This window comes from Nicotiana tomentosiformis, chromosome 7, assembly GCF_000390325.3.
Source record: "Nicotiana tomentosiformis chromosome 7, ASM39032v3, whole genome shotgun sequence".
Classification (NCBI taxonomy): Eukaryota; Viridiplantae; Streptophyta; class Magnoliopsida; order Solanales; family Solanaceae; genus Nicotiana; species Nicotiana tomentosiformis.
Genome location: NC_090818.1, coordinates 12,074,716 through 12,100,240, shown reverse-complemented (window position 1 = coordinate 12,100,240; position 25,525 = coordinate 12,074,716). Strand labels below are relative to the sequence as shown.

Below are 25,525 nucleotides of genomic sequence, written 5' to 3'. Positions count from 1 at the left end.
ATTGTGTCGACTTGTCAATTAAGCAAATGTCGACTAGTCAATTAAGCAATGTTAAATTTCATAAACTATCGATTAATAATATTCAACTATAAGTTGTAATAAAATACTGATCAAGTCTGCTACAACATTGTGTAACATACGGATATCTCGAAAAATAAATGTGTATATCCAGAATATCACTAATTTTGAAAAAAAATAAAATTAGTATATATATATATATATATATATATATATATATATATATATATATATATACTAGTTTTCGTCACGTGCGTTGCACGTGTATACCGAGTCATATATACATGATTTTATAAATTAATATCAATAAAATTTAAAAACAATTGAGGAAAACATTATACATGAAAGAATAAAATATAAGTTTGTGTAAATAATCAATGTGTATCGTCACTTATTTCTCGAAGTCAAAATGATTGAATATTATCTAAATCTATAAAGATGAACAATCAAATTTTAATTAAATACATATGATTTTTTTACTCATTTTGATTTTATGATAATCATGTAATGAAGTATATACTTCATTATATATGATACTCTAGTTGTATTTTCTTTTCTACCGTTCCAAATGATAATTATATTGGATCGCCATTGTTTTCTTCAAAAATTTTGGCGTTCTCGATTATTATCTTAGTGTTTATCTCTTTATCTTGAATTTCGATTGCACCAACCTTTTCAACTTCATGTGTCTTCTCTTTAGTTAAATGTCTTGTAACTTGATCTCCTCAATTTTTTGTTTCAATTTTTATAAGCAATGTGAATTTTTTTTATTCTTACTCAACACCAATTTGCGATATAATTAGAATTCTTCTTTTTGTACTAAAAAAGTTAGTAGGTTATTTTAAAAGGATCATTACAATATAAGGAAAATATTATTACTTGATATGTTTTGTAAAATAAATATTAAATGAAAAGGTGATGTAACATTTTGAGAGATTGATTGTATACGTTTTAGTATCACAACCAAACAAATATCGTATAACTTCAAAGAGTATAATATTACTCCTCCTGCTCTAATTTATGTGATGATGTTTGTCACAACCCGAAATTTCCATTTTCGGGATCGTGATAGTGCCTAACATTTCACTTGCTAGGCAAGCCAATGTTAGAATATAATTTTTCATTTTAACACAATTTTAAATTAATTAATAACAAAGAAACAAATGCGAAAATAAAGTCTAAAATAAAGTGAATATTCCATAATAATCACGATATGTAAATACCATCCCAGAACTGGAGTCACAAGTGCACGAGCTTCTAGAATAATACAAATAAGGGTCTGAATAAAAAAAACTGTATGAAAAAAAACACACAGCTAAAATAAAGTAGACGGGGACTTCAGAACTGCGGACGCTGTGCAGTTATACCTCAAGTCTCCTCTGGGTAGCTGTAATCAGAGCAAGTCTATGGTACGCCGCTGGGACCAACTCCGAAATCTGCACAAGAAATGCAGAGTGTAGTATGAGTACAACTGTTATACCCCCATATTTTCGTATGTGAAAATATGCCATAAGTGAGTTGATGAAAACTCAGGAATGAGATGTTACATCCTGCATTTTCATATATTAAAATTTCGTCGTAAGTTAATCGACGTAAGTCCGGGAATGAGATTATTTTGAGGTTATTTTGGGATTATAAGCATTATGCTATTTCGAAAAAGTGATGAGTAAATTCGTGAAGGTGGGAGGGTAAGCAAATCGAAGAAAATGAATTTCGTCGAAGTTTGACATTTTGGGATAAAATATGGCCCGAGCTAAAATATCTGGTATTTATGAACTAGTGTCGTACAAGGTACCATATGACCATAATAGTATGATGTATAAGGGTGTATTAAAAATAAATAGTATTTTAAGTAATTTAAGATAATTTTTAATTATGTGGATAATTGATTAATTATTAGTTTAATGGAAGATTAACCATATAATTAAGAATTTGTGAATAATTATAGGTGGGGACAACCCCACGTGGCAGCAAGTAGAGGAGGATTGGAGATGACTTGACTTTGAGCAATCTATTAAGATAACACATGGAAAGAGAAGGCTTAATACTTATCCCTACACTTGCCTTGAATTAATACAAAATTCATTTGGAAAGTGGGTGATACAAAATGCCAAATGCAAAGAACTTTTATCTTGAATGAATATCAAGAATTCATTTTGTAAGTGGGTTATTCAAATGCAAAGAACTCTTATCTTGAAGGAATACCAAAGTTCATTCGGCAAACGAATTATACAGAATACAAAGCCAAGGACGATAGTCACTCCATATTATAATAGCAACGGGATTTTTCGATTTTAAGGGAGTACGGTGTAATCCTTCTCAAGAATATCACACGGATTTTTTTTCCTACTCCAGGTATGTAAAGGCTATCCCTTCTTTCTTTTGGCATGATCCAAATGATACAAATGAAACGAGCAAAATACACAACTTTCATAAATGACTCTATTCATAAAAATATTAGGGGTGTCTATATTCTTGATTTCCCATGTGAATTATTATTATATCTTTTGTTCATTGGTCTCAGAAAAATACGTATTTGATAAAGTTTATCCGACAGGCATATTGATTTTTATGGCATTCTGAAAAAATTTTATTAACGTATTTCTTATGCATTTCATGCATTTATACATGTACATTGACCCATGACCAGATGGCGTTATATACGCGTATATATGTATATTATATTTATATGGGATATGGGGAAAAGGTTACAGCGATATATACGCACCACCACCTATCAGCTGATATACGTTGATGATTTGCCCACAGTGGCCGAGATGATGTGATGGGATGCCCTCAGAAGCTTGATGATGTTATGAACGCATATACCTATGCATGGTATGACATTTATACGCATATGCATGGCATTGTAAATATTATTTATTCACAGAGTTATTCAGATTTACATGTTGAGTCTTTTACTCCATGTTCCTCATGTCTATTATTTACTGATTTTCATTCCTTACATACTCGGTACATTATTTGTACTGACGTCCCTTTTGCCTGGGGACGCTCTGTTTCATGCCCGCTGGTCCTAATAGACAGGTTGAGAGTCCTCCAAGTAGGCTATCAGCTCAGCGGAAGGAGTTGATGCGCTCCATTTTGCTCCGGAGTTACTTATGTGGTCAGTATGATTAGGACATGTACTGATTAGTATGGTGGGGCCTTGTCCCGACCTTTATGATATTTCTGTACTCTTAGAGGCTTGTAGACATATGTCGTGTACATATAAGATTGTACGGCCTTGTCGGCCTATGTTTTGAGTTTATAAATGATCATGTTGGCCTATTAGGCCCATATGTCACGTGTATATGATGATGTAATAAGAAAGGTACGTTACGTTGGTACTAGGTTGAGTAAGATACCGGGTGCCCATCACGGCCCATCGGTTTGGGTCGTGACAACAACCGACCCCATGTACTCTGTAAGTGCCGAGCCTAACCTTGACGAAGTAGTTATGAGGCTAAGGCAGGTCGCTTACATTAAATAATAATAATAATAATAATAATAATAATAATAATAATAATAATAATAATAATAATAATAATAATAATAATAATAATAATAATAATAATAATAATAATAATAATAATAACAACAACAATAATAGGAATAGTAGTAAGACCGGTAAATAATATCAATAATTGAAGTCAATTCAACAGTCATAATCCCTCAATTTATTTACATTGCGACGGGCAACCCGCTCCAACAATATAACATTTCAATTAAATTCGTTGCGGCGTGCAACCCGCTCCAACAATATAAACTTTAAATAAATCTGTTGCGGCGTGCAACCCGATCCCCAAATATATTCATTTTCATTTCCGTTGCGGCGTGCAACCCGATCCCCCAATATATTTTAACAACACTTAAATATAATTAAAAAAAACTCCAATAAACACCACGTTCAATGAGAAACTATTAAGCATCAAGGCATACAATAATTATAATTTATTTATGAAATAAATAATGACAAGTAGCAATTAATTATGAAAATCAGGGAGAAAATAGGAAATTTCATATTTAATATGCTAAATATCAAGTAGCAATTAAGACACATAAATCAAATAAACATGTAACAATTATTGCATGAATTCAGGAATTAATAATTGACGAGGAATATGAGAGAAACAACTATTATAACAATTAATTCGTGTCTTAAAACAATCTATGATGTTTAAATAATTATGCAAATAATTAATTTGATAAAGTATAGGCACTCTTCACCTTGCATATACATCGATACACATGAAATTCATGTAGCAAATAATTCAAGGGTTCTATTCCCTCAAATCAAGGTTAACCACGATACTTATCTCGATTTGCAACCAACTCAAGATTCCAATAAACTTTTCCTCGCTAATTCATGTCCGGAATCCTTAAATCTAGTCATAAATAATTCAATATACTCAATACAAATCGTAGAAATTAATTCCATATGAATTAACTAATTTTCAATATTAAAATCTGAAATTCATCTCAAAAATCATCAGTCGGGCTCACGTCTCGAATCTCGAAAAACTTACAAAATTCGAACACGCATTCCGAGATGAGTCCAACCATACAAAAAATATCAAATTCCGATGTCAAATGGACCTTCAAATCTTAAATTTTCGTTTTCGGAAAGTTTTACAAAAATTTCAAATTCTTCCATCTAAATCTGAAATAAATGATGAATATAGACTTAGATTTATGAAATATAATTACTATATGATAAAGAACACTTACCCAGCTCGAAATCGTGAAAACCTCCTTTGAAATCGCCCCTAAACCGAGTTCTATACACTGTCGCGTTCGCGAAGGGCAGCCCCCCTCCACTTCACGTTCGCATACAGCCCTTCGCGTTCGCGTAGGGTAAAATCCCACTGTGATGACCCAAAATATCATCTTTAAATTTAATAAGTAATTTTATATTCTAAAATCTCGAAAAGTACCATTTATCATTCATCGACTTGCGTGCGCAGTTCGTACAATTTTTCGGAAGGTTTTTATGTGAAAAATGGATTAAAATGTGAAATAGAGCTTTAAAACTCAACTAAGTTGACTTTGGTCAACATTTTGAGCAAACGGATCCGGATCAGTGTTTTGACAATTCTGGTAGGTCCGTATCGTGATTTGGGACTTGGGCGCATACCCGAAATCGAATTCCGAGGTCCCTAGCCCGAGATATGGAATTTTGATGAAAAATTAAAAGCTTGAAAGCTTAATGATTTCTCAGAAATTACTGATATTGGATTTATTGACCTCGGATCCGTATTTTGGTTCCAAAGCCCGGTATAGGTCCACTATAATATTTATGACTTGTCTGCCGAATTTGGTGAGAATCGGAGTTGATTTGACGTGATTCGGACGTCCGGTTGTAAAAATATAGGTTTTAAAGTTTTCTTGAAAACTTCCTTTGATTTGGTGTCCGATTCGTAGTTTTAGGTGTTATTTTGGCGATTTGATCGCGCGAGCAAGTTTGTATGATATTTTAGGACTTGTGTGCATGTTTGGTTTGGAGCCCCGAGGGCTCGAATGAGTTTCGGATAGGCTACGGGATGTTTTGGACTTTGAAAATCTGGTATTTTGCTGCAGCAGGTGTTCTGGCATGTCCTTCTTCGCGATCGCTAAGGTACTCTCACGAACGCAAAGAGTAAACTGGGCAGCTGAAGTTTTCTTCTTCGCGAAAGCGAAGGCTTGGTCACGAACGCGAAGCGATGGAGGCATTACCCTTCGCGAACATGACCAGCTCCTCGCGAACGCGTAGTGTTAGGCACACCTGGGGGAGGGTTGAACATTCCTTCATCGCGAACGCGAGCAATGCCTCGCGAACACGAAAGCCACGGGCTTCTACTCATCGCGAACGCGACAGGCCCTTCACGAACGCGAAGAAGGCCTGACCCCTATGACTTAAAACAGAACCAAAACGGGATTTTTCTCATTTTTCACAAACCCTCAATTATAACTCGGCTTAGGGGCGATTTCAAAGGAGTTTTCCACGATTTCGAACAGGGTAAGTGTTCTTTATCATATAGTGATTGTATTTCATAAATCTAAGCCTATATTTATCATTTATTTCGGATTTAGATGGAAGAAATTGGAATTTTTGTAAAACTTTCTAAAAATGAAAAATTAAGATTTGAAGGTCCATCTGATATCGGAATTGGACAAATTTTGTATGGTTGAACTCGTATCGGAACGGGTATTCGGATTTCGTGAGTTTTTTCGGGATTTGATATGTGGGTCCCAGTGCCGAATATTTTAATAAATTTCGGATTTTTATCCGGAAAATTTATAAATTCATATGGAATTAATTCCTATGATTCGTATTGAATATATCGAATTGTTTGTGAATAGATTTGAAGCTTTCGGAGGCAAATTTAAAAGGAAAAGTTGTGGTTGAATAATTGATTAGAATTTACAAAGCGAGGTAAGTGTCGTGGTTAACCTTGACTTGAGGAAATAGAACCCTTAAATTATTTGTTATGTGAAATGCATGTGAACGACATATAGGCGAGTTGACGAGTGTCTATACGTTGTCAAATTAATTGTTTGCATAATTACTTGAAAAATCATAAATTGTTTTAAATCATAAATTAATTATTATAATATTTTGTCTCTCCTATTCTTTGCCAAATATTAATTCTTGAATTCCTGCATTAATTGTTACATGCTACTTGAATTATGTGTCTTAATTGCTATTTGACATTTAGCATATTAAATATTAAACCGCCTATGTTCTCCTTGATTTCTATAATAATTTGCTATTTGACATTATCTGTTTCATGAATAAATTATAATTATTGTATGCTTGTTGTCTTATAATTTCATATTAATTGTTGCATTTATTGGAAAAATTCCTTCTATAAGAATTGGTAAATGAATATACTGGAGGAGCGGGTTGCACGCCGCAACAGACTTATTAAAAGTCTATATTGGAGGATCGGGTTGCACGCCGTAACAGACTTATTAAGAGTCTATATTGGAGGATCGGGTTGCACGCCGCAACACACTTGATTAAGAGTCCATATTGGAGGATCGGGTTGCACGCCACAACAGACTTGATTAAAAATAAATATATTGTGAGAGCGGGTTGCACGCTGCAACAGAATTGAATGTGAATATATTGTGAGAGCGGGTTGCACACTGCAACTGAATTGATGGAAATGATAATTGGTTATGACTACTGAGTTGGCTTCAATTATTATAAATGAGTTACTTGATTTATTTCTATTATTGTTGTTGTTTCTAATATTGCGTACAGGTAATGTAAGTGACCCGCCTTAGCCTCGTCACTACTTCGTCGAGGTTAGGCTCAGCACTTACCAATACATGGGGTCAGTTGTATTGATACTACACTCTGCACTTCTTGTGCAGATTTTGGAGTTGGTCCCAGCGGCGTACCGTAGACTTGCTCGGATTTCAGCTATTCAGAGGAGACTTGAGGTATAACTGCACGGCATTCGCAGTTCTGAAGTCCCCGTCTACTTTACTTTAGCTGTGTGTTTGTTTCCAGACAGTTTTATTTTATTCAGACCTTTATTTTTATTTATTCTAGAAGCTCGTGTACTTGTGACACCAATTCTGGGATGGTATTTAGACACTGTTATTTTTATGAATTATTCACTATATTTTAGACTTTACTTCCACATTTGTTCTTTGTTATTAATAAATTTAAAAATTGTTTTAAAAAATAGATAATATTATTCTAACGTTGGCTTGCCTAGCAAGTGAAATGTTAGGCGCCATCATGGTCCGAAGGTGGGAATTTCGGGTCGTGACAGTTGGTATCAGAGCACTAGGTTACATAGGTCTCACGAGTCACGAGCAAGCTTAGTAGAGTCTGAAGGATCGATACGGAGACGTCTGTACTTATCTCTCAGAGGCTATGAAGTTTAGGAACAATATCACTTTTTCTTATTCTGTCGTGCGATTTTATTCTATCATCGATGATTGAACCATTCTACTCTTATTCTCTCGCAGATGGTGAGAACACGTAATACCTTTACCGATGGACAGGGACCAGAGCCCCCGGTGGCAACTATGGCCAGGGGTAGAGGTCGAGGCCGAGGTCATGCTAGAAGCCGAGGCAGAGGCCGAGGTAGAGCTCAGTCCAGAGCTCGAGCAGCTACACCTATTTTAGAACCTCAGGTAGACCTTCAGGAGGAGGTCCCAGTTCAGAATATACCAGTTGGACCAGTTCAGGTCCCGGAAGGATTCATAGCCACTGCAGTACTTCAGGACGCTCTAGTCCGTTTGGAAGGTCTTATGGAGGGTGTAGCCCAGAATGGTACATTTCCAGTGGCACCAGCCGTCTCACAGGCTGGGGGAGGAGCACAAACTCCCACTACTCCCGCTCCGGAGCAGATGGCTCCCCAGAATCAGGCTCCAGCAGCCCCGCTAGTTGGGATAGTTCAGCCGGTTGTTGTGGTACAGACCGGTGATAGGCCCGCCATGTCTTTTGAGGCCTTATTGAGACTGGATAAGTTCACTAAGCTCTTTCCAGTTCACTTTAGTGGTACACCTTCTGAGGATCCACAAGATTAACTTTAACGCTGCCATGAGGTGCTGCGAAACATGGGTATAGTTGAGACCAATGGAGTTGATTTTGCTGTATTCCAGATGACGGGTTTTGCCAAGAGGTGGTGGAGAGATTATACATTGACCCGGCTAATTAGATCACCTGCACTTACCTGGGAGCAGTTCTCTCAGCTATTTCTAGAGAAGTTCCTCCCTATCATACTAAGAGAGGAATTCCGCAAGCAATTTGAGTGTCTACAGTAGGGCAGTATGACTGTTACTCAGTATAAGTCCCGTTTTGTAGATTTGGCCCGTCATGCTCTCCTTTTACTACCTACGGAGGGAGAGAGAGTGAGGAGGTTTATTGAGGGACTCACTTACCCTATCAAACTTCAGATGGCCAAGGAAACCGGAAATGAGATTTCTTTTAAGGCGGCTGCTAATGTCGCCAGGAGGATCGAGTGGTTCTTGCACAGGAGAGAGGGCAGAGGTCTGATAAGAGGCCTCGTTAGTTCGGTGGTTTCAGTGGTGCCTCGTCTGGAGGCAGGGGTAATTTTGGTATGGGTCATCCTCCCAGACCGTTTCATTCAGCACTTCATGCATCTCCCGGTGCTTCAGGGAGTCACGGTCCTATTATGCCTTACTCTGGGCAGCCAGTATTCAGTGCACATTCAGCTCCTATCAGTGCACCACCACTCCAGAGTTACTACAGTGGTTATCCAGCCCATTTAAGTCAGCTTCAGCTTTAGCAGCCATGGCATCAGGATGGGTGTTATGAGTGTGGGAACATTGGTCACATCAGGAGGTATTGCCCTAGATCGGCGAGTAAAAGATCTCAGCAAGATTCTCGTGCCATCATACCGACATCGGTTGCTTCACCGCCTGCTCAGCCAGCTAAAGGTAGGGGTCAGGCAGCTAGAGGTGGAGGTCAGGCTATTAGAGGTGGAGGTCAGGCCATTAGAGGTGGAGGTCAGACCGTTAGAGGTGGAGGCCAGCCAGTCAGAGGCCGTCCCAGGGACGCAGTTCAGAGTGGTGGGGCCCATCCCCGATTTTATACTTTTCCAGCTAGGCCTGAGGCCGAGTCATCTGATGTTGTGATCACAGGTATTATTCCAGTTTTCCATAGAGATGCTTCAGTTCTATTTGATCCAGGATCTACTTATTCCTATATGTGCTCCTATTTTGCTTCATATTTGGTTGTGCCTTGTGATTCTCTGAGTGCTTCTGTGTGTGTATCTACATCGGTGGGAGACTCTGTTGTAGTAGATCATGTCTATCGTTCGTGTGTGGTTACTATTGGTAATCTTGAGACTAGTGTGGATCTTCTACTTCTTGATATGGTAGATTTTGATGTCATCTTGGGTAAGGATTGGCTGTCCCCTTATCATGCTATATTAGATTGTCATGCCAAGACAGTGACCCTAGCTATGCCGGGCTTACCTCGATTAGAGTGTAAAGGAACTCCTGGCCATTCAGCCAGCAAGGTTATTTCTTATATGAAAGCTCGGCGTATGGTAGAGAAAGGGTGTCTAGCCTATTTGGCTTATATTCGCGATCCGAGTGTGGATGTCCCTTCTATGGACTCAGTACCAGTTGTTCGTGAATTTTCAGAAGTATTTCCTATAGATCTGCCAGGGATGCCACCCGACAGAGATATTTACTTCTGTATTGATTTGGCTCCGGGCACTCAGCCCATTTCTATTCCACCGTACCGTATGGCCCCGCCAGAGTTGAAAGAATTGAAAGAGAAGTTACAAGACTTGCTTGATCAGGGATTCATTAGACCCAGTGTCTCACCCTGGGGTGCACCAGTATTATTTGTAAAGAAGAAAGATGGCTCGATGCGGATGTGTATAGACTATCGGCAGTTGAACAAGGCCACTATCAAAAACAAATATCCGCTGCCAAGAATTGATGACTTATTTGATCAACTTCAGGGTGCCAAGGTATTTTCGAAGATTGATTTGAGATCTGGTTACCATCTATTGAAGATTAGGGCATCTGATGTCCCTAAGACAGCTTTTCGGACTCGGTATGGACATTACGAGTTCCTAGTGATGTCATTTGGGTTGACAAATGCTCCAGTATCATTTATGGATTTGATGAATCGGGTGTTCAAGTCTTATTTGGATTCTTTTGTGGTTGTATTCATTGATGATATCTTGATTTACTCCAGCAGTCGAGAGGAGCATAAGCAGCATCTTCGAAGTGTGCTTCACACCTTGAAGAATAATAAGTTATATGCCAAATTTTCAAAATGTGAGTTTTGGTTAGACTGAGTTGCCTTTTTGGGACATGTTGTATCGGCAGAAGGCATAAAGGTGGATCCTAAGAAGATTGAGGTTGTTCAGAATTAGCCTAGACCTACTTCGGTTACAGAGATCCGGAGTTTCCTGGGTTTGACAGGTTATTATCGTCGGTTCGTGGAAGGGTTTTCATCTATAGCAAGCACATTGACCAGACTAACCCAGAAGGGTGTCCCATTCAGATGGTCAGACGAATGTGAGTTGAGCTTTCAGAAGCTCAAGACCGCTTTGACTACGACGCCAGTGTTAGTATTATCCACAGGTTCAGGATCGTATACGGTAAATTGTGACGCATCTCACATTGGGCTTGGTGCAGTATTAATGCAAGATGGCAAGGTAATTGCATATGCGTCGTGGCAGTTGAAAGTTCACGAGAAGAATTATCCTGTTCATGACTTAGAATTGGCAGCCATTGTTCATGCGCTGAAGATTTGGAGGCATTACCTCTACGGTATCTCGTGTGAGGTATTTACTGATCATCATAGCCTCCAGTATCTGTTCAAACAAAATGATCTTAATTTGAGGCAAAGAAGATGGATGGAGTTGTTGAAAGACTATGATATCACCATTTTGTATCACCCCAGAAAGGCCAATGAGGTGGCCGATGCCTTGAGTAGAAAGGCTGTGAGTATGGGCAGTCTTGCGTATATTCCGGTTGGTGAGAGGCCATTAGCTGCAGATGTTCAGACTTTGGCTAATCAGTTCGTGAGGTTAGATGTTTCAGAACCCAGTCGGGTTCTAGCTTGCATAGTCGCTGGGTCTTCTTTATATGAGCGCATCAAAGAGAGGAAGTATGATGATCCTCACTTACTTGTCCTTAAGGACACGGTGTGGCACGGTGATGCCAAACAGGTTGTTGTGGGGGAAGATGGGGTTCTGCGAATGCAGGGTCGTATTTGTGTGCCTAATGTGGATGGGCTTCGTGAATTAATTCTTGAAGAAGCACACAGTTCCAGGTATTCTATTCATCCAGGTACCGCCAAAATGTATCAAGATTTGCGGCAACATTATTGGTGGAGGAGAATGAAAAGGATATAGTTGGACATGTAGCTCGGTGCCTGAATTATCAGCAAGTTAAGTACGAGCATCAGAGACCTGGTGGTTTGCTTCAGAAGTTAGAAATTCCTGAGTGGAAGTGGGAGCGTATCACTATGGATTTTGTTGTTGGACTCCCACGGACTCAGAGAAAATTTGACGTAGTTTGGGTCATTATGGACAGGTTGACCAAGTCAGCCCATTTCATTCCAGTGGCAGTTACCTATTCTTCAGAGAGGTTAGCTGAAATTTACATTCGTGAGATTGTCCGCCTTCACGGTGTGCCCGTGTCTATTATTTCAGATCGAGGAACGCAGTTTACCTCATATTTCTGGAGGGCTGTACAGCATGAGTTATGCACGCTGGTGGAGTTGAATACAGCATTTCATCCACATACAGACAGACAGTCAGAGTGCACTATTCAGATACTGGAAGATATGCTTCGCGCTTGTGTTATAGACTTTGGAGGTTTTTGGGATCATTTCTTACCACTTGCGGAGTTTGCTTATAATAATAGCTACCAGTCGAGCATTCAGATGGCTCCATATGAGGCATTATACGGAAGGCGATGTCGATCGCCAGTTGGTTGGTTTGAACCGGGAGAGGCTCGGTTGTTGGGTACCGATTTGGTACAGGATGCCTTGGATAAGGTCAAGATTATTCAGGATCGACTTCGCACAGCTCAGTCTAGGCAAAAGAGTTATGCCGACCGTAAAGTTCGTGATATTGCATTCATGGTTGGAGAACAAATATTGCTCCGGGTTTCACCTATGAAAGGTGTAATGAGGTTCGGAAAGAAGGGCAAGTGAGCCCTAGGTATATCGGACCCTTTGAAATTCTTTAAAGGGTGGGTGAAGTAGACTACAGGCTTGCATTACCACCTAGTTTATCAGCGGTTCATCCGGTGTTCCATGTGTCTATGCTCCGAAAATATCATGGTGATCCTTCCCATGTGTTAGATTTCAGCTCAGTCCAATTGGACAAAGATTTGACTTACGAGGAGGAGCCGATGGCTATTCTAGCCCGGCAGGTTCGACAGTTGAGGTCAAAGAGTTATCCTTCAGTTCGGGTGCAATGGAGAGGTCAGCCGGTAGAGGCATCTACCTGGGAGTCCGAGTCGGACATGCGGAGTAAATATCCACACTTATTCATCAGCTCAGGTACTTTTTTTTCTAACTCCGTTCGAGGACGAACGGTTGTTTTAGAGGTGGAGAATGTAACGATACAAAATGTCATCTTTAAATTTAATAAGTAATTCTGTGTTCTAAGACCTCGAAAAGCACCATTTATCATTCCTCGACTTGCGTGCATAGTCTATACAATTTTTCGAAAAGTTTTTATGTGAAAAATGGATTAAAATGTGAAATAAAGCTTTAAAACTCAACTAAGTTGACTTTGGTCAACATTTTGAGTAAACGGACCCGAATCAGTATTTTGACAATTTCGGTAGGTCTGTATCGTGATTTGGGACTTGGGCGTATGCCCGGAATCGAATTCCAAGGTCCCTAGCCCGAGATATGGAATTTTGATGAAAAATTAAAAGCTTAAAAGCTTAATGATTTCTAAGAAATTACTAATGTTGGATTTATTGACCTCGGGTCCGTATTTTGGTTTTGATAGCCCGGTATAGGTCCACTATAATGTTTATGACTTGTCTGAGGAATTTGGTGAGAATAGGAGTTGATTTGACGTAATTCGGACGTCCGGTTGTAAAAAAATTAAGTTTTAAAGTTTTCTTGAAAACGTCCTTTGATTTGGTGTCCGATTCGTAGTTCTAGGTGTTATTTTGGCGATTTGATCGCGCGAGCAAGTTCGTATGATATTTTAGGACTTGTGTGCATGTTTGGTTTGGAGCCCCGAGGGCTCGGGTGTGTTTCGGATAGGCTACAGGATTTTTTGGACTTTGAAAATCTGGTATTTTGCTGCAGCAGGTGTTCTGGCATGTCCTTCTTCGCGTTCGCGAAGGTACTCTCGCGAACGCGAAGAGTAAACTGGGCAGCTGAAGTTTTCTTCTTCGCGAACGCGAAGGCTTGGTCGCGAACGCGAAGCGATGGGGGCATTACCCTTCGCGAACGCGACCAGCTCCTCGCGAACGCATAGTGTTAGGCACACCTGGGGGAGGGTTGATCATTCCTTCATCGCGAACGCGAGCAATGCCTCGCGAACGCAAAGTCCAGGGGGAAAACCTTTGCGAACGCGAAGGAGGACTCGCGAATGCGAAAGCCACAGGCTGCTACTCATCGCGAACGCGACATACCCTTCGCGAACGCGAAGAAGGCCTGACCCCTGTGACTTAAAACAGAACCAAAAAGGGATTTTTCTCATTTTGTACAAACCCTCAATTATAACTCGGCTTAGGGGCGATTTCAAAGGAGTTTTTCACCATTTCAAACTGGGTAAGTATTTTTTATCATATAGTGATTGTATTTCATAAATCTAAACCTATATTCATCATTTATTTCGGATTTAGATGGAAGAAATTGGAATTTTTGTAAAACTTTCCAAAAACAAAAAATTAAGATTTGAAGGTCCATTTGATATCGGAATTGGACAAATTTTGTATGGTTGAACTCATATCGGAACGGGTGTTCGGATTTCGTGAGTTTTTCCGGGATTTGAGATGTGGGTCCCACTACCGAATATTTTAATGAATTTCGGATTTTTATCCGAAAAATTTGTAAATTCATATGGAATTAATTCCTATGATTCGTATTGAATATATCGAATTGTTTGTGAATAGATTTGAAACTTTCGGAGGCAAATTTAAAAGGAAAAGTTGTGGTTGAATAATTGATTGGAATTTGCAAAGCGAGGTAAGTATCGTGGTTAACCTTGACTTGAGGGAATAGAACCCCTTAAATTATTTGTTATGTGAAATGCATGTGAACGACGTATAGGCGAGGTGACGAGTGTCTATACGTCATCAAATTAATTGTTTGCATAATTACTTAAAAAATCATAAATTATTTTAAATCATAAATTAATTATTATAATAATTATTTCTCTCATATTCTTTGCCAAATATTAATTCTTGAATTCCTGCATTAATTGTTACATGCTACTTGAATTATGTGTCCTAATTGTTATTTGACATTTAGCATATTAAATATTAAATTGCCTATTTTCTCCTTGATTTCTATAATAATTTGCTATTTGACATTGTCTGTTTCATGAATAAATCATAATTATTGTATGCTTGTGGTCTTATAATTTCATATTAATTGTTGCATTTATTGGAAAAATTCCTTCTATAAGAATTGGTAAATGAATATACTGGAGGAGTGGGTTGCACGCCGCAACAGAATTGATTATAATGAATATATTGGAGGATCGGGTTGCACGCCGCAACAGACTTATTAAAAGTCTATATTGGAGGATCGGGTTGCACGCCACAACAGACTTATTAAGAGTCCATATTGGAGGATCGGGTTGTACGCCGCAACAGACTTGATTAAAAATGAATATATTGTGAGAGCGGGTTGCACGCTGCAATAGAATTGAATGTGAATATATTGTGAGAGCGGGTTGCACGCTGCAACTGAATTGATAGAAATTATAATTGGTCATGACTGCTGAGTTGGCTTCAATTATTATAAATGAGTTACTTGATTTATTTCTATTATTGTTGTTGTTTCTAATATTGCGTACAGGTAATGTAAATGACCCGCCTTAGCCTCGTCATTACTTCGTCGAGGTTAGGCTCAGCACTTACCAGTACATGGGATCGGTTGTACTAATACTACACTCTGCACTTCTTGTGCAGATTTTGGAGTTGGTCCCAGTGGCGTACCGTAGACTTGCTCGGATTTCAGCTATTCAGATGAGACTTGAGATATAACTGCACGGCGTTCGCAGTTCTGAGTCCCCGTCTACTTTACTTTAGGTGTGTGTTTGTTTCCAGATAGCTTTATTTTATTCAGACCTTTATTTGTATTTATTGCACTTGTGACACCAATTCTGTGATGGTATTTAGACACCGTTATTTTTATGGATTATTCACTATATTTTAGACTTTACTTCCGCATTTGTTCTTTGTTATTAATAAATTTAAAAATTATTTTTAAAAAATAGATAATATTATTCTAATGTTGGCTTGCCTAACAAGTGAAATGTTAGGCGTCATCACGGTCCGAAGGTGGAAATTTCGGGTCGTGACACCCACCCAGCCCGTTCACTCTTCGCGTTCGCGGTTGTGCCTTCGCGAACACGAAGAAGGAAACCAGATGACAGCTGAAGCTAAATAAAAACCAGATTTTCTAAGTTCCAAACCACTCGTAGCCTATCCGAAATTCACCCGAGCCCTCGGGGCTCCAAACCAAATATGTACACAAGTCCAAAAATATTATACGGACTTGCTCGCATGATCAAAACACCAAATTAACGCCTAAAACTATGAATCAGACTCCAAATCAAATAAAAATTTTAAGAAAACTTTAGAATTTTTATTTTAACACCCGGGTGTCCGAATGACGTCAAACCAACTCCTTTTCTCACCAAATTTAGCAGACAAATCATAAATATAGTAATGGAGCTATATCGGGTTTCGAAACCAAATACGGATCCGGTATCAACAAAGTCAAAACATTGGAAGTTTGAAAGTTTGATCGGGGAGTTGACTTTTTGATATCGGGGTCGGAATCCAGTTCTGAAAATTTTCACAGCTCTGTTATGTCATTTATGACTTGTGTGTAAAATTTGAGGTCAATCAGACTTGATTTGATAGGTTTCGACATCGAATGTAGAAGTTGAAAATTCTAAGTTTCATTAAGCTTGAATTGGCGCATGATTCGTGATTTTAGCGTTGTTTGATGTGATTTGAGGTTTCAAATAAGTTCGTATGATGTTTTAGGACTAGTTGGTATATTTGGTTGAGGTCGTAAAGGCCTCGGGTGAGTTTCGGATGGTTAACGGATCAAAAGTTGGACTTAAAAAGCTGCTACAATTTTCTTCTGCTGTAACTGCATAAATCGAGCCCAGACATCGAGCCGAGGATCGAAGGCAAGGCTTGAGAGCCATGATCGAATCGAAGGCAGGCTCGAGAGCCATGATCGAAGGCAAGGCTCGAGAGCCATGATCGAAGGCAAGGTTCGAGAGCCATGATCGAAGGCAAGGCTCGAGGGCCATGATCGAAGGCAAGCTCGAAGGCCACTGATCGAGGCCCAGGATCGAGGTCCATAAAGATCGGACCCCATGATCAGACTCCCCATGATCGAGGTCCAGGATCGTACTCCATGATCGAGGTCAGCCTCGACAGATCTGTAAGTTATAAAAAAAACAGGGGGGCTTCGTCCCATTCGTCATTTTTAACAACTTGGAGCTTGAGCAGAGGCGATTTTTGATATATTTTCAAGGAAAAACATTGGGGTAAGTGATTCTAACTCGGATTTGGTCAATATAAACGAATATATCATTGTTTTCACCACTTAATTAGTGTTTTGAAATAGAAATTTGAGAAAAATTTAGAAATCTCATAGAAACGAATTTTTGAAATTTCGATGTCGATCCAGAGTCGAATTTGAGTGAAACTGGTATGGTTGGACTCGTAATTGAATGGGTTGTCGGATTTTGTGAGTTTCTCCAAATTCTAAGACGTGGGTCCCACGGACAATTTTTGAGTTAATTTCGGAGTTTTATTGAAAAATATAGTATTTTCTTATGGAATTGATTCTATAATATTTGTTGACTGTATCGAATTAATTATGACTAGATTCGAGTCAACCGGAGTTGGAAAATCGAGGAAAAGACATGTTACTTGATTAAATTGGAGCAAGTCGAGGTAAGTGACTTGTCTAACCTTGTGTGGGGGAAATTCCCCCTAGGATTGATAATTGTAATGTGTGAAAAGTCGTGTACACGAGGTGACGAGTGTGTACACGGGCTAAATATGAAAGATTATGTTTTAAATTATGTAGATCATTGTTGCGCATTAATTAAATTATTTCATTTTTTTATATTCTTCATTATTGATTTAATGTTTATATTTTAAATTTGCTTGACCATTTCCTGCTAATTGTTTTATCTGTTTAGTTGGAACTTGGTTTCTTTTATTCTGTGCATTATTTGAAGGTTGATTTTCTTTAAATTAAATATTATTAATATGAAGTAATTAACATTTTTATACTTGATATTGAAGCAACGTATTAAAGATTTTAAAGTATTATTTTCCTGAATTATTTACTCCTGAATATTTTTATAAGATTTTCGTACTCATTGTGATGGAGCAGTGAGCTCTTTATTGTGAAAAAATATTGTTGTTGAATTATTTTGGAAAATTAAATTATTTGAGCACCTGAGGTGCAAATTGTGATATATTGTGATATTGATACGCATGCGGTGGTATAAGGTCTGGGTATTGAAACGCATGCGGTGAGATAAGGGTAGCTTGATACGCGTGGCTAGTAGGGGGAACTACTAGAAGTCATGCGGTGTGATAAGGATGGCTAAATCGCGGGATGCTATTTCGGAAAAGATGTTTTCTTTAAAATAAATTGTGAAGGCTCCCGCGGTGAGATAAGGATATGAGATATTGTGAATTTGTTTATGATTTGGGACTACGAGGCGGTACCTCGGGAGTGCCCTTGTTGATATTGATTTATGGCCGCAGTTGCCTTTGATTATTGTTGTGATTTTCTTAAAGTTGAAAAGAATTCTGATTTGTTTCCACGAGGTATTTATTTGCCATTATTTGATGTAATTAAATGTAACATACTACTTGATTCATTTCCATTATCATTTTATCTTATAATATTGTTTAAACATTTTACCATGCTATTATTTATTCTCCAGTAGGGCCTGACCTGACCTCGTCACTACTCTACCGAGGTTAGGCTTGGCACTTACTGGGTACTGCTGTGGTGTACTCATACTATGCTTCTGCACATCGTTTTGTGCAGATCCAGGTACATCTTATCAGACCACACATCAGTAAACTAGTTGTACGAGGAGACTTCGAGGTATATCTGCCAGCGTCCGCAGACTCCATAGTCCCCTTCTATCTTATAATGTTGTATTCCTTATTTGCTTTAAACTCTGATGTATAGAGACATAGAGAATAAATTCTTAAAAGCTTGTGACTTATTTCTACCAGGTTTTGGGAGTTGAAATTGTTTGAATTATAGTTTATTTATTTCAGATTTAGATTTTTATTCCGCATTGATAGGCTTACCTAGTCTTAGAGAGTAGGTGTCATCACGACATCCTACGCAGGGAATTTGGGGTCGTGACAAGTTGGTATCATAGCACTAGGTTCATAGGTGTTATGAGTCACAAGCAGGTTTAGTAGAGTCTTGCGGATCGGTACGGAGACGTCTGTACTTATCTTCGAGAGGCTATGGAACTGTTAGGAAATATTCACTTCTTTGATTCCTTATCGTGCGCCTTTGTTGATTTCAAAGTTCTAAACAATTGTCTTTCTATTCTCTCACAGATGGTGAGGACACGCACAATTGGATCTGATGATCAGACAACTACGACCCCCGTGGGAGCCGCAAGAGGCCGGGGTTGGGGCAGAGGCTGAGCCAAAGGCCGAGGAAGACCACGTGGTGCAGCCAGAGCACCTGCACGAGCTGCTGCACCAGAGCCACCAGTAGCTCCAGTTGGAGAGCAGGCACCTGATACGCCTGTTACTACTCCTGCACTTCAGGAGACTCTTGCCCAGTTTTTGAGCATGTTTGGCACTCTAGCTCAAGCAGGGTTAATTCCACTTGCTCCTGCCACATCTTAGGCCGGGGAAGGAGCACAGACTCCCGCCGCCCGTATTCCAGAGCCACGGGCCCAAGTTGACCATGCCCCAGAGGTTATACCAGTGCAGCCAGTTGTCCCAGTTCGTCCTGAGATTAGGACAACAGTTTCAGGGGGGGAGCTCAGGCTCGAGAGGTATAAGAAGTATCACCCTCCCACTTTCAGCGGTTTAGCTTCAGAGGATGCTCAGGGTTTTCTGGAGGAATGTAACCGTATCCTTCGTACTATGGGTATTGTGGATTCCATTAGGGTTTCTTTCACGGCATTCCAGTTTAGAGGAGTAGCCTACCAGTAGTGGCGGGCATATGAATTGGATAGTCTGGCTGAGGCAGCTTCACTCACTTGGACTCAATTTTCAGATATGTTCTTAAGGGAGTATGTTCCTCAGAGACTTAGAGATGCATGGCGCGCAGAGTTTGAACAGCTGCGCCAGGGTTCTATGACCATGTCAGAGTATGCGGTCCGATTCAGTGATTTGGCCAAGCATGCACCAGCCTTAGTTGCTACTGTTCGAGAGCGGGTTCGCAGATTTATTGAGGGTCTTCACCCTAGTATCAAATATAGTATGGCCCGAGAGCTAGAGATGGACATCACATACCAACAGGTGGTGTCAATTGCTAGGAGATTGGAAGGTATGCGGACTCGGGAGAGGGAAGAGCGGGAAACTAAGAGACCCCGGGATTTTGGAACATATAATAATTCTCGTGCCCCAGTGCAGCCCGTCATGGTAGAGGTTAGGTGAGCCGTCCTATTCATTCAGTACTTCCAGCTTCCAGTGGTATTCCGGCTACTCCCAGACCTTAGGTTCCATATTATGCACCGCCAGTATCTGTTGTACCTCCTGTACGGGGTGCTTTCAGCGGACAGTCTAGTCGATCAGACCCGAGCCAGTCCCAGCAGCCACGTCCTCCGAGGGCTTTTTTGAGTGTGGTGACACTCGTCATATCATGAGGGATTGCCCCAGATTTAGGAGGGGTGCACCTCCACGGATTTCTCAGGCCCCACCTATTCCACATGGTCCTCAGGCTTCTCAGGCCATGATTACTGCACCAGTTGCCACTCCACCTGAACAACCAGCTAGAGGTGGAGGTCGTACAGGTAGAGGTCGCCCTGAAGGGGGAGGCCAGGCCAGATATTATGCCCTTCCTGCTAGGACAGATGCCTTTGCATTCGATTCTGTTATTACAAGTATTATTCTGGTCTGTCATAGAGATGCATCAGTCTTATTTGATCCAGGCTCCACCTATTCTTATGTGTCATCTTATTTTGCCCCGTATTTGGGCGTATCACGTGATTCCTTGAGTTCTTCTGTTTATGTATCTACACCCGTGGGTGAATCTATTATTGTGGACCGTATGTATCGGTCGTGTTTAATTGTTATCAGTGGTTTTGAGACCAAAGCTGATTTATTATTGCTTAGTATGGTGGATTTTGATATTATTTTGGGCATGGACTAGTTATCGCCCTATCACGCTATTCTTGATTGTTACGCCAAGACAGTGACGTTGGCTATGCCAGGTCTACCGCGGCTAGAGTGGAGAGGTACCTCGGATCATGTTCCTAGTAGGGTTGTTTCATTTCTTAAAGCTCAATGAATGGTTGAGAAGGGGTGTGATGCGTATCTGGCCTATGTGAGAGATGTTAGTATTGATACTCCTACTGTGGAGCCAGTTCCTATAGTAAGGGATTTTCCTGATGTATTTCCAGCAGATCTTCTAGGTATGACACCCGACAGGGATATTGACTTTAGCATTGATTTATTAACGGGTACTCAGCCCATTTCTATTCCACCATACCGTATGGCCCCAGCAGAGTTGAAAGAATTAAAAGAACAGTTATAGGAATTGCTGGATAAGGGTTTTATTCGGCCCAGTGTATCGCCTTGGGGTGCTCCTGTCTTATTTGTAAAGAAGAAAGATGGTTCTATGCGGATGTGTATTGATTACCGCCAGCTGAACAAGGTTACAGTGAAGAACAGGTATCCATTGTCACGTATTGATGACCTATTTGATCAGCTTCAAGATCGACTTGCGTTCAGGCTATCATCAGTTGAAGATTCAGGAGCCAGATATCCCGAAGGCTGCTTTCAGGACTCGGTACGGTCATTACGAGTTCCTTGTGATGTCTTTTGGGCTGACCAACGCCCCAACAGAATTTATGCACTTAATGAATAGTGTATTTCAGCCATATCTTGATTCTTTCGTCATTGTGTTTATTGACGACATTCTGGTGTATTCCCGGAGTCGGAAAGATCATGAACAGTACCTGAGGACTGTGCTTCATATTTTGAGAGAAAAGAAGTTATATGCAAAATTTTTAAAGTGTGAATTCTGACTTGATTCAGTGGGATTTTTGGGTCATATAGTTTCGTGCGAGGGAATCAAGGTAAATCCGAAGAATATTAAAGCAGTGCAGAGTTGGTCCAGACCGTCCTCAGTTACGGAAATCCGGAGTTTCCTTAGTTTGGCTGGGTATTATCACCGATTTGTAAAGGGTTTCTCTTCTATTGCTGCATCTATGACCAAATTGACCCAGATGGTGCTCCGTTCAGGTGGACCGAAGAATGTGAGGAGAGCTTCCAAAAGCTCAAGACAGCTTTGACTACAGTCCCAATATTGGTATTACCTACAGGTTCAGGGTCTTATACTGTGTATTGTGATGCATCGCGTATTGGTCTCGGCGCAGTATTAATGCAATACGGTAGGGTGATTGCCTACGCATCCAGACAGTTAAAGGTGCATGAAAAGAATTATCCTGTACACGACCTTGAGTTAGCGGCTATTGTTTATGCCTTGAAGATTTGGCGGCATTATTTGTACGGTGTCTATTGTGAGGTCTACACTGATCACCGGAGTCTACAGCATCTGTTTAAACAGAAGGATCTTAATTTGCGGAAGCGGAGATGGTTAGAGTTGCTTAAGGATTATGATATCACTATTCTCTATCATCTCGGGAAGGCCAATGTAGTGGCCGATGCCTTGAGTCATAAGGCGGAGAGTTTGGGCAGCTTAGCCTATTTACCGGTAGCAGAGAAGCCTTTAGCCTTGGATGTTCAGGCCTTAGCCAACCAGTTTGTTAGGTTGGATATTTCCAAGCCTAGCCGAGTTTTGGCTTGTGTGGTTTCTCATTCTTCTCTTTATGATCGTATCAGGGAGCGTCAGTATGATGACCCACATCTGCTTGTCCTTAAGGATACAGTTCAGCACGGTGATGCCAAGGAAGTCACTATTGGAGATGACGGTGTATTACGGATGTAGGGCAGACTATGTGTACCCAATGTAGATGACTTGCGTGAGTTGACTCTCCAGGAGGCTCACAGTTCGCGGTACTCCATTCATCTGGGTGCTGCAAAGATGTATCAGGACTTGAGACAGCACTATTGGTGGAGGCGGATGAAGAAAGATATAGTAGGGTATGTAGCTCGGTGTCTAAATTGTCAACAGGTGAAATATGAGCATCAGCGACCGGGTGGATTGCTTCAAAAGCTAGAGATTCCAGAATGGAAATGGGAGAGGATCACTATGGATTTCGTTGTTGGGCTCCCACGGACTCAGAGGAAGTTCGATGCAGCTTGGGTGATTGTGGATAGATTGACCAAGTCAGCTCATTTCATTCCTGTGGTTACTACTTACTCTTCGGAGCAGCTGGCTCAGGTCTATATTCGCGAGATTGTCAGACTCCATGGCGTACCAGTACCTATCATCTCTGACCGGGGTACGCAGTTTATATCACGGTTCTAAAGGGAAGTACAGCATGAGTTGGGTACTCGGGTAGAGTTGAGTACAGCATTTCACCCTCAGATGGACGGGCAGTCCGAACGCACTATTCAGATACTGGAGGATATGCTTCGTGCGTGTGTGATAGAGTTTGGAGGTGCTTGGGATCAGTTCTTACCACTTGCGGAGTTTGCTTACAACAATAGTTACCAGTCAAGCATTCAGATGGCTCCGTATGAGGCCTTGTATGGTAGGAGGTGCCGGTCTCCAGTGGGTTGGTTCGAACCGGGTGAGGCTAGACTATTGGGTACAGACTTGGTTCAGGACGCCTTGGAAAAGGTTAAGTTGATTCAGGATCGACTTCGTACAGCCCAATCTAGACAGAAGAGTTATGCGGATCGAAAGGTTCGTGATGTTGCATTCATGGTTGGGGAGCGGGTATTGCTCCGGGTTTCGCCTATGAAGGGTGTGATGATGTTCGGGAAGAAGGGCAAGTTGAGCCCTAGGTATATTGGGCCTTTTGAGATTCTTGATAGAGTTGGAGAGGTGGCTTACAGACTTGCACTACCACCTAGTCTTTCTGCAGTTCATCCGGTATTCCATGTTTCTATGCTTCAAAAATATCACGGCGATCCGTCTCATGTGTTAGACTTCAGTTCGGTCCAGTTGGACAAGGATCTATCTTATGTTGAGGAACCAGTGGTTATTTTAGATAGACAGGTTCGAAAACTGAGGTCAAAGAACATTGCTTCCGTGAAGGTTCAGTGGAGGGGTCATCCGGTCGAGGAAGCGACTTGGGAGACCGAGCATGATATGCACAGTTGTTATCCACACTTATTCACCAGCTCAGGTATTTTTTTTTTCTAACTTCGTTTGAAGACGAACGTCTGTTTTAGAGGTGGAGAATGTGATGACCCAAAATGTCATCTTTAAAATTAATAATTAATTCTGTGTTCTAAGACCTCGAAAAGCACTATTTATCATTTCTCGACTTGCGTGCGCAATACGTAAAATTTTTCGAAAAGTTTTTATGTGAAAAATGGATTAAAATGTGAATTAGAGCTTTAAAACTCAACTAAGTTGACTTTGATCAACATTTTAAGCAAATGGACTCGGATCAGTATTTTGACAGTTTCGGTAGGTCCGTATCGTGAATTGGGACTTGGGCGTATACCCGGAATCAAATTCAGAGATCCCTAGCAACCGAGTTAAGATTATTTTAATGTTGGCTTGCCTAGCAAGTGAAATGTTAGGCGTCATCACGGTTCTGAAGGTGAAAATTTCGGGTCATGACAGCACACCATAAACTGAGTCTCTTTGATTCAGTTTTACCATGCTAAACATTTAAATAAAAAATTAAAGAAGGGATTATGAAGCAACAGAAGTAAAGAAAAGCAATGGAGAAACAAAGAGAAGTAAGTTGGTAAACACAAATTAAAGTAAACGGTCATCAAGGGAGCAAAGTAAAATTCATGTCCAAATTCGAATTAATTCAGAGAACATAACCCACGTTATTTTTTGTGAACAATGATTGACATAAAAATCATTAGGAAAACAAAACCAAGGGACTTACAAATTGTTTTTGCGAGAGATAAATATCGGCTGCGATTTTGCGGTAAAAATAGATGATGAAATAGTATTGGCGCCAGAGACCTGATAAGCAAGGAGATTGTGGAAAAACTATGAATAGGAGAAGACAAATTGAAAAACATAAGAATTTGGTGAAGCAGAGTTCAGATTCCATACCTGTTGCTTTAGTAGAGAAAGAAAAGATTGAGAGGAAATTGCCATGGAGTTTGAATTTTAAAGAGTACAAAATCAACTGGTGCAACTGTTGGGAAGATGATCGTTAATATTTCAGAGAGAAGCGCCTATCGCCGAGGTTGCGTCTGTTCACTGGGCAGTTCACGTGAGGGTTTTTCTTTTTTTAAAAACATTTTTTAACAGAAGGGCAATTTGGTACAAATTTATTAAGAAAAGGGTAAAATAGTAATCTAACTTTTAACTAAATAGGTTCCTTTTTTTAATATATTGTTGTAGATTAGCTAGAAAATATCAATTTGGTATTATCTCATTTCCTTAGCTAGACATTTCGAAATCTAATTAAGGAACACCCTTATTTTTTAAATTTATATGTCTATAGGCATTTAATTTTAAAAAGAAAAACAATAAACACACTATTAATAATCTGCCTTGATTGCAAATTTA

At 40.0% G+C, this 25,525-nt stretch overlaps 1 long non-coding RNA gene across 1 annotated transcript; it reads right to left on the bottom strand.

Moving 5' to 3' along the window:
• Positions 1-1,182: 1,182 nt before the first annotated feature.
• LOC138895100 (uncharacterized) lies at positions 1,183-25,217 on the bottom strand. Its single transcript, XR_011409295.1, has 3 exons — positions 25,064-25,217; positions 24,891-24,970; positions 1,183-1,454 (listed from the first exon to the last, which is right to left on the bottom strand). It is a non-coding gene; the product is annotated as an uncharacterized lncRNA (long non-coding RNA).
• Between the last annotated feature and the right edge of the window lie 308 nt (positions 25,218-25,525).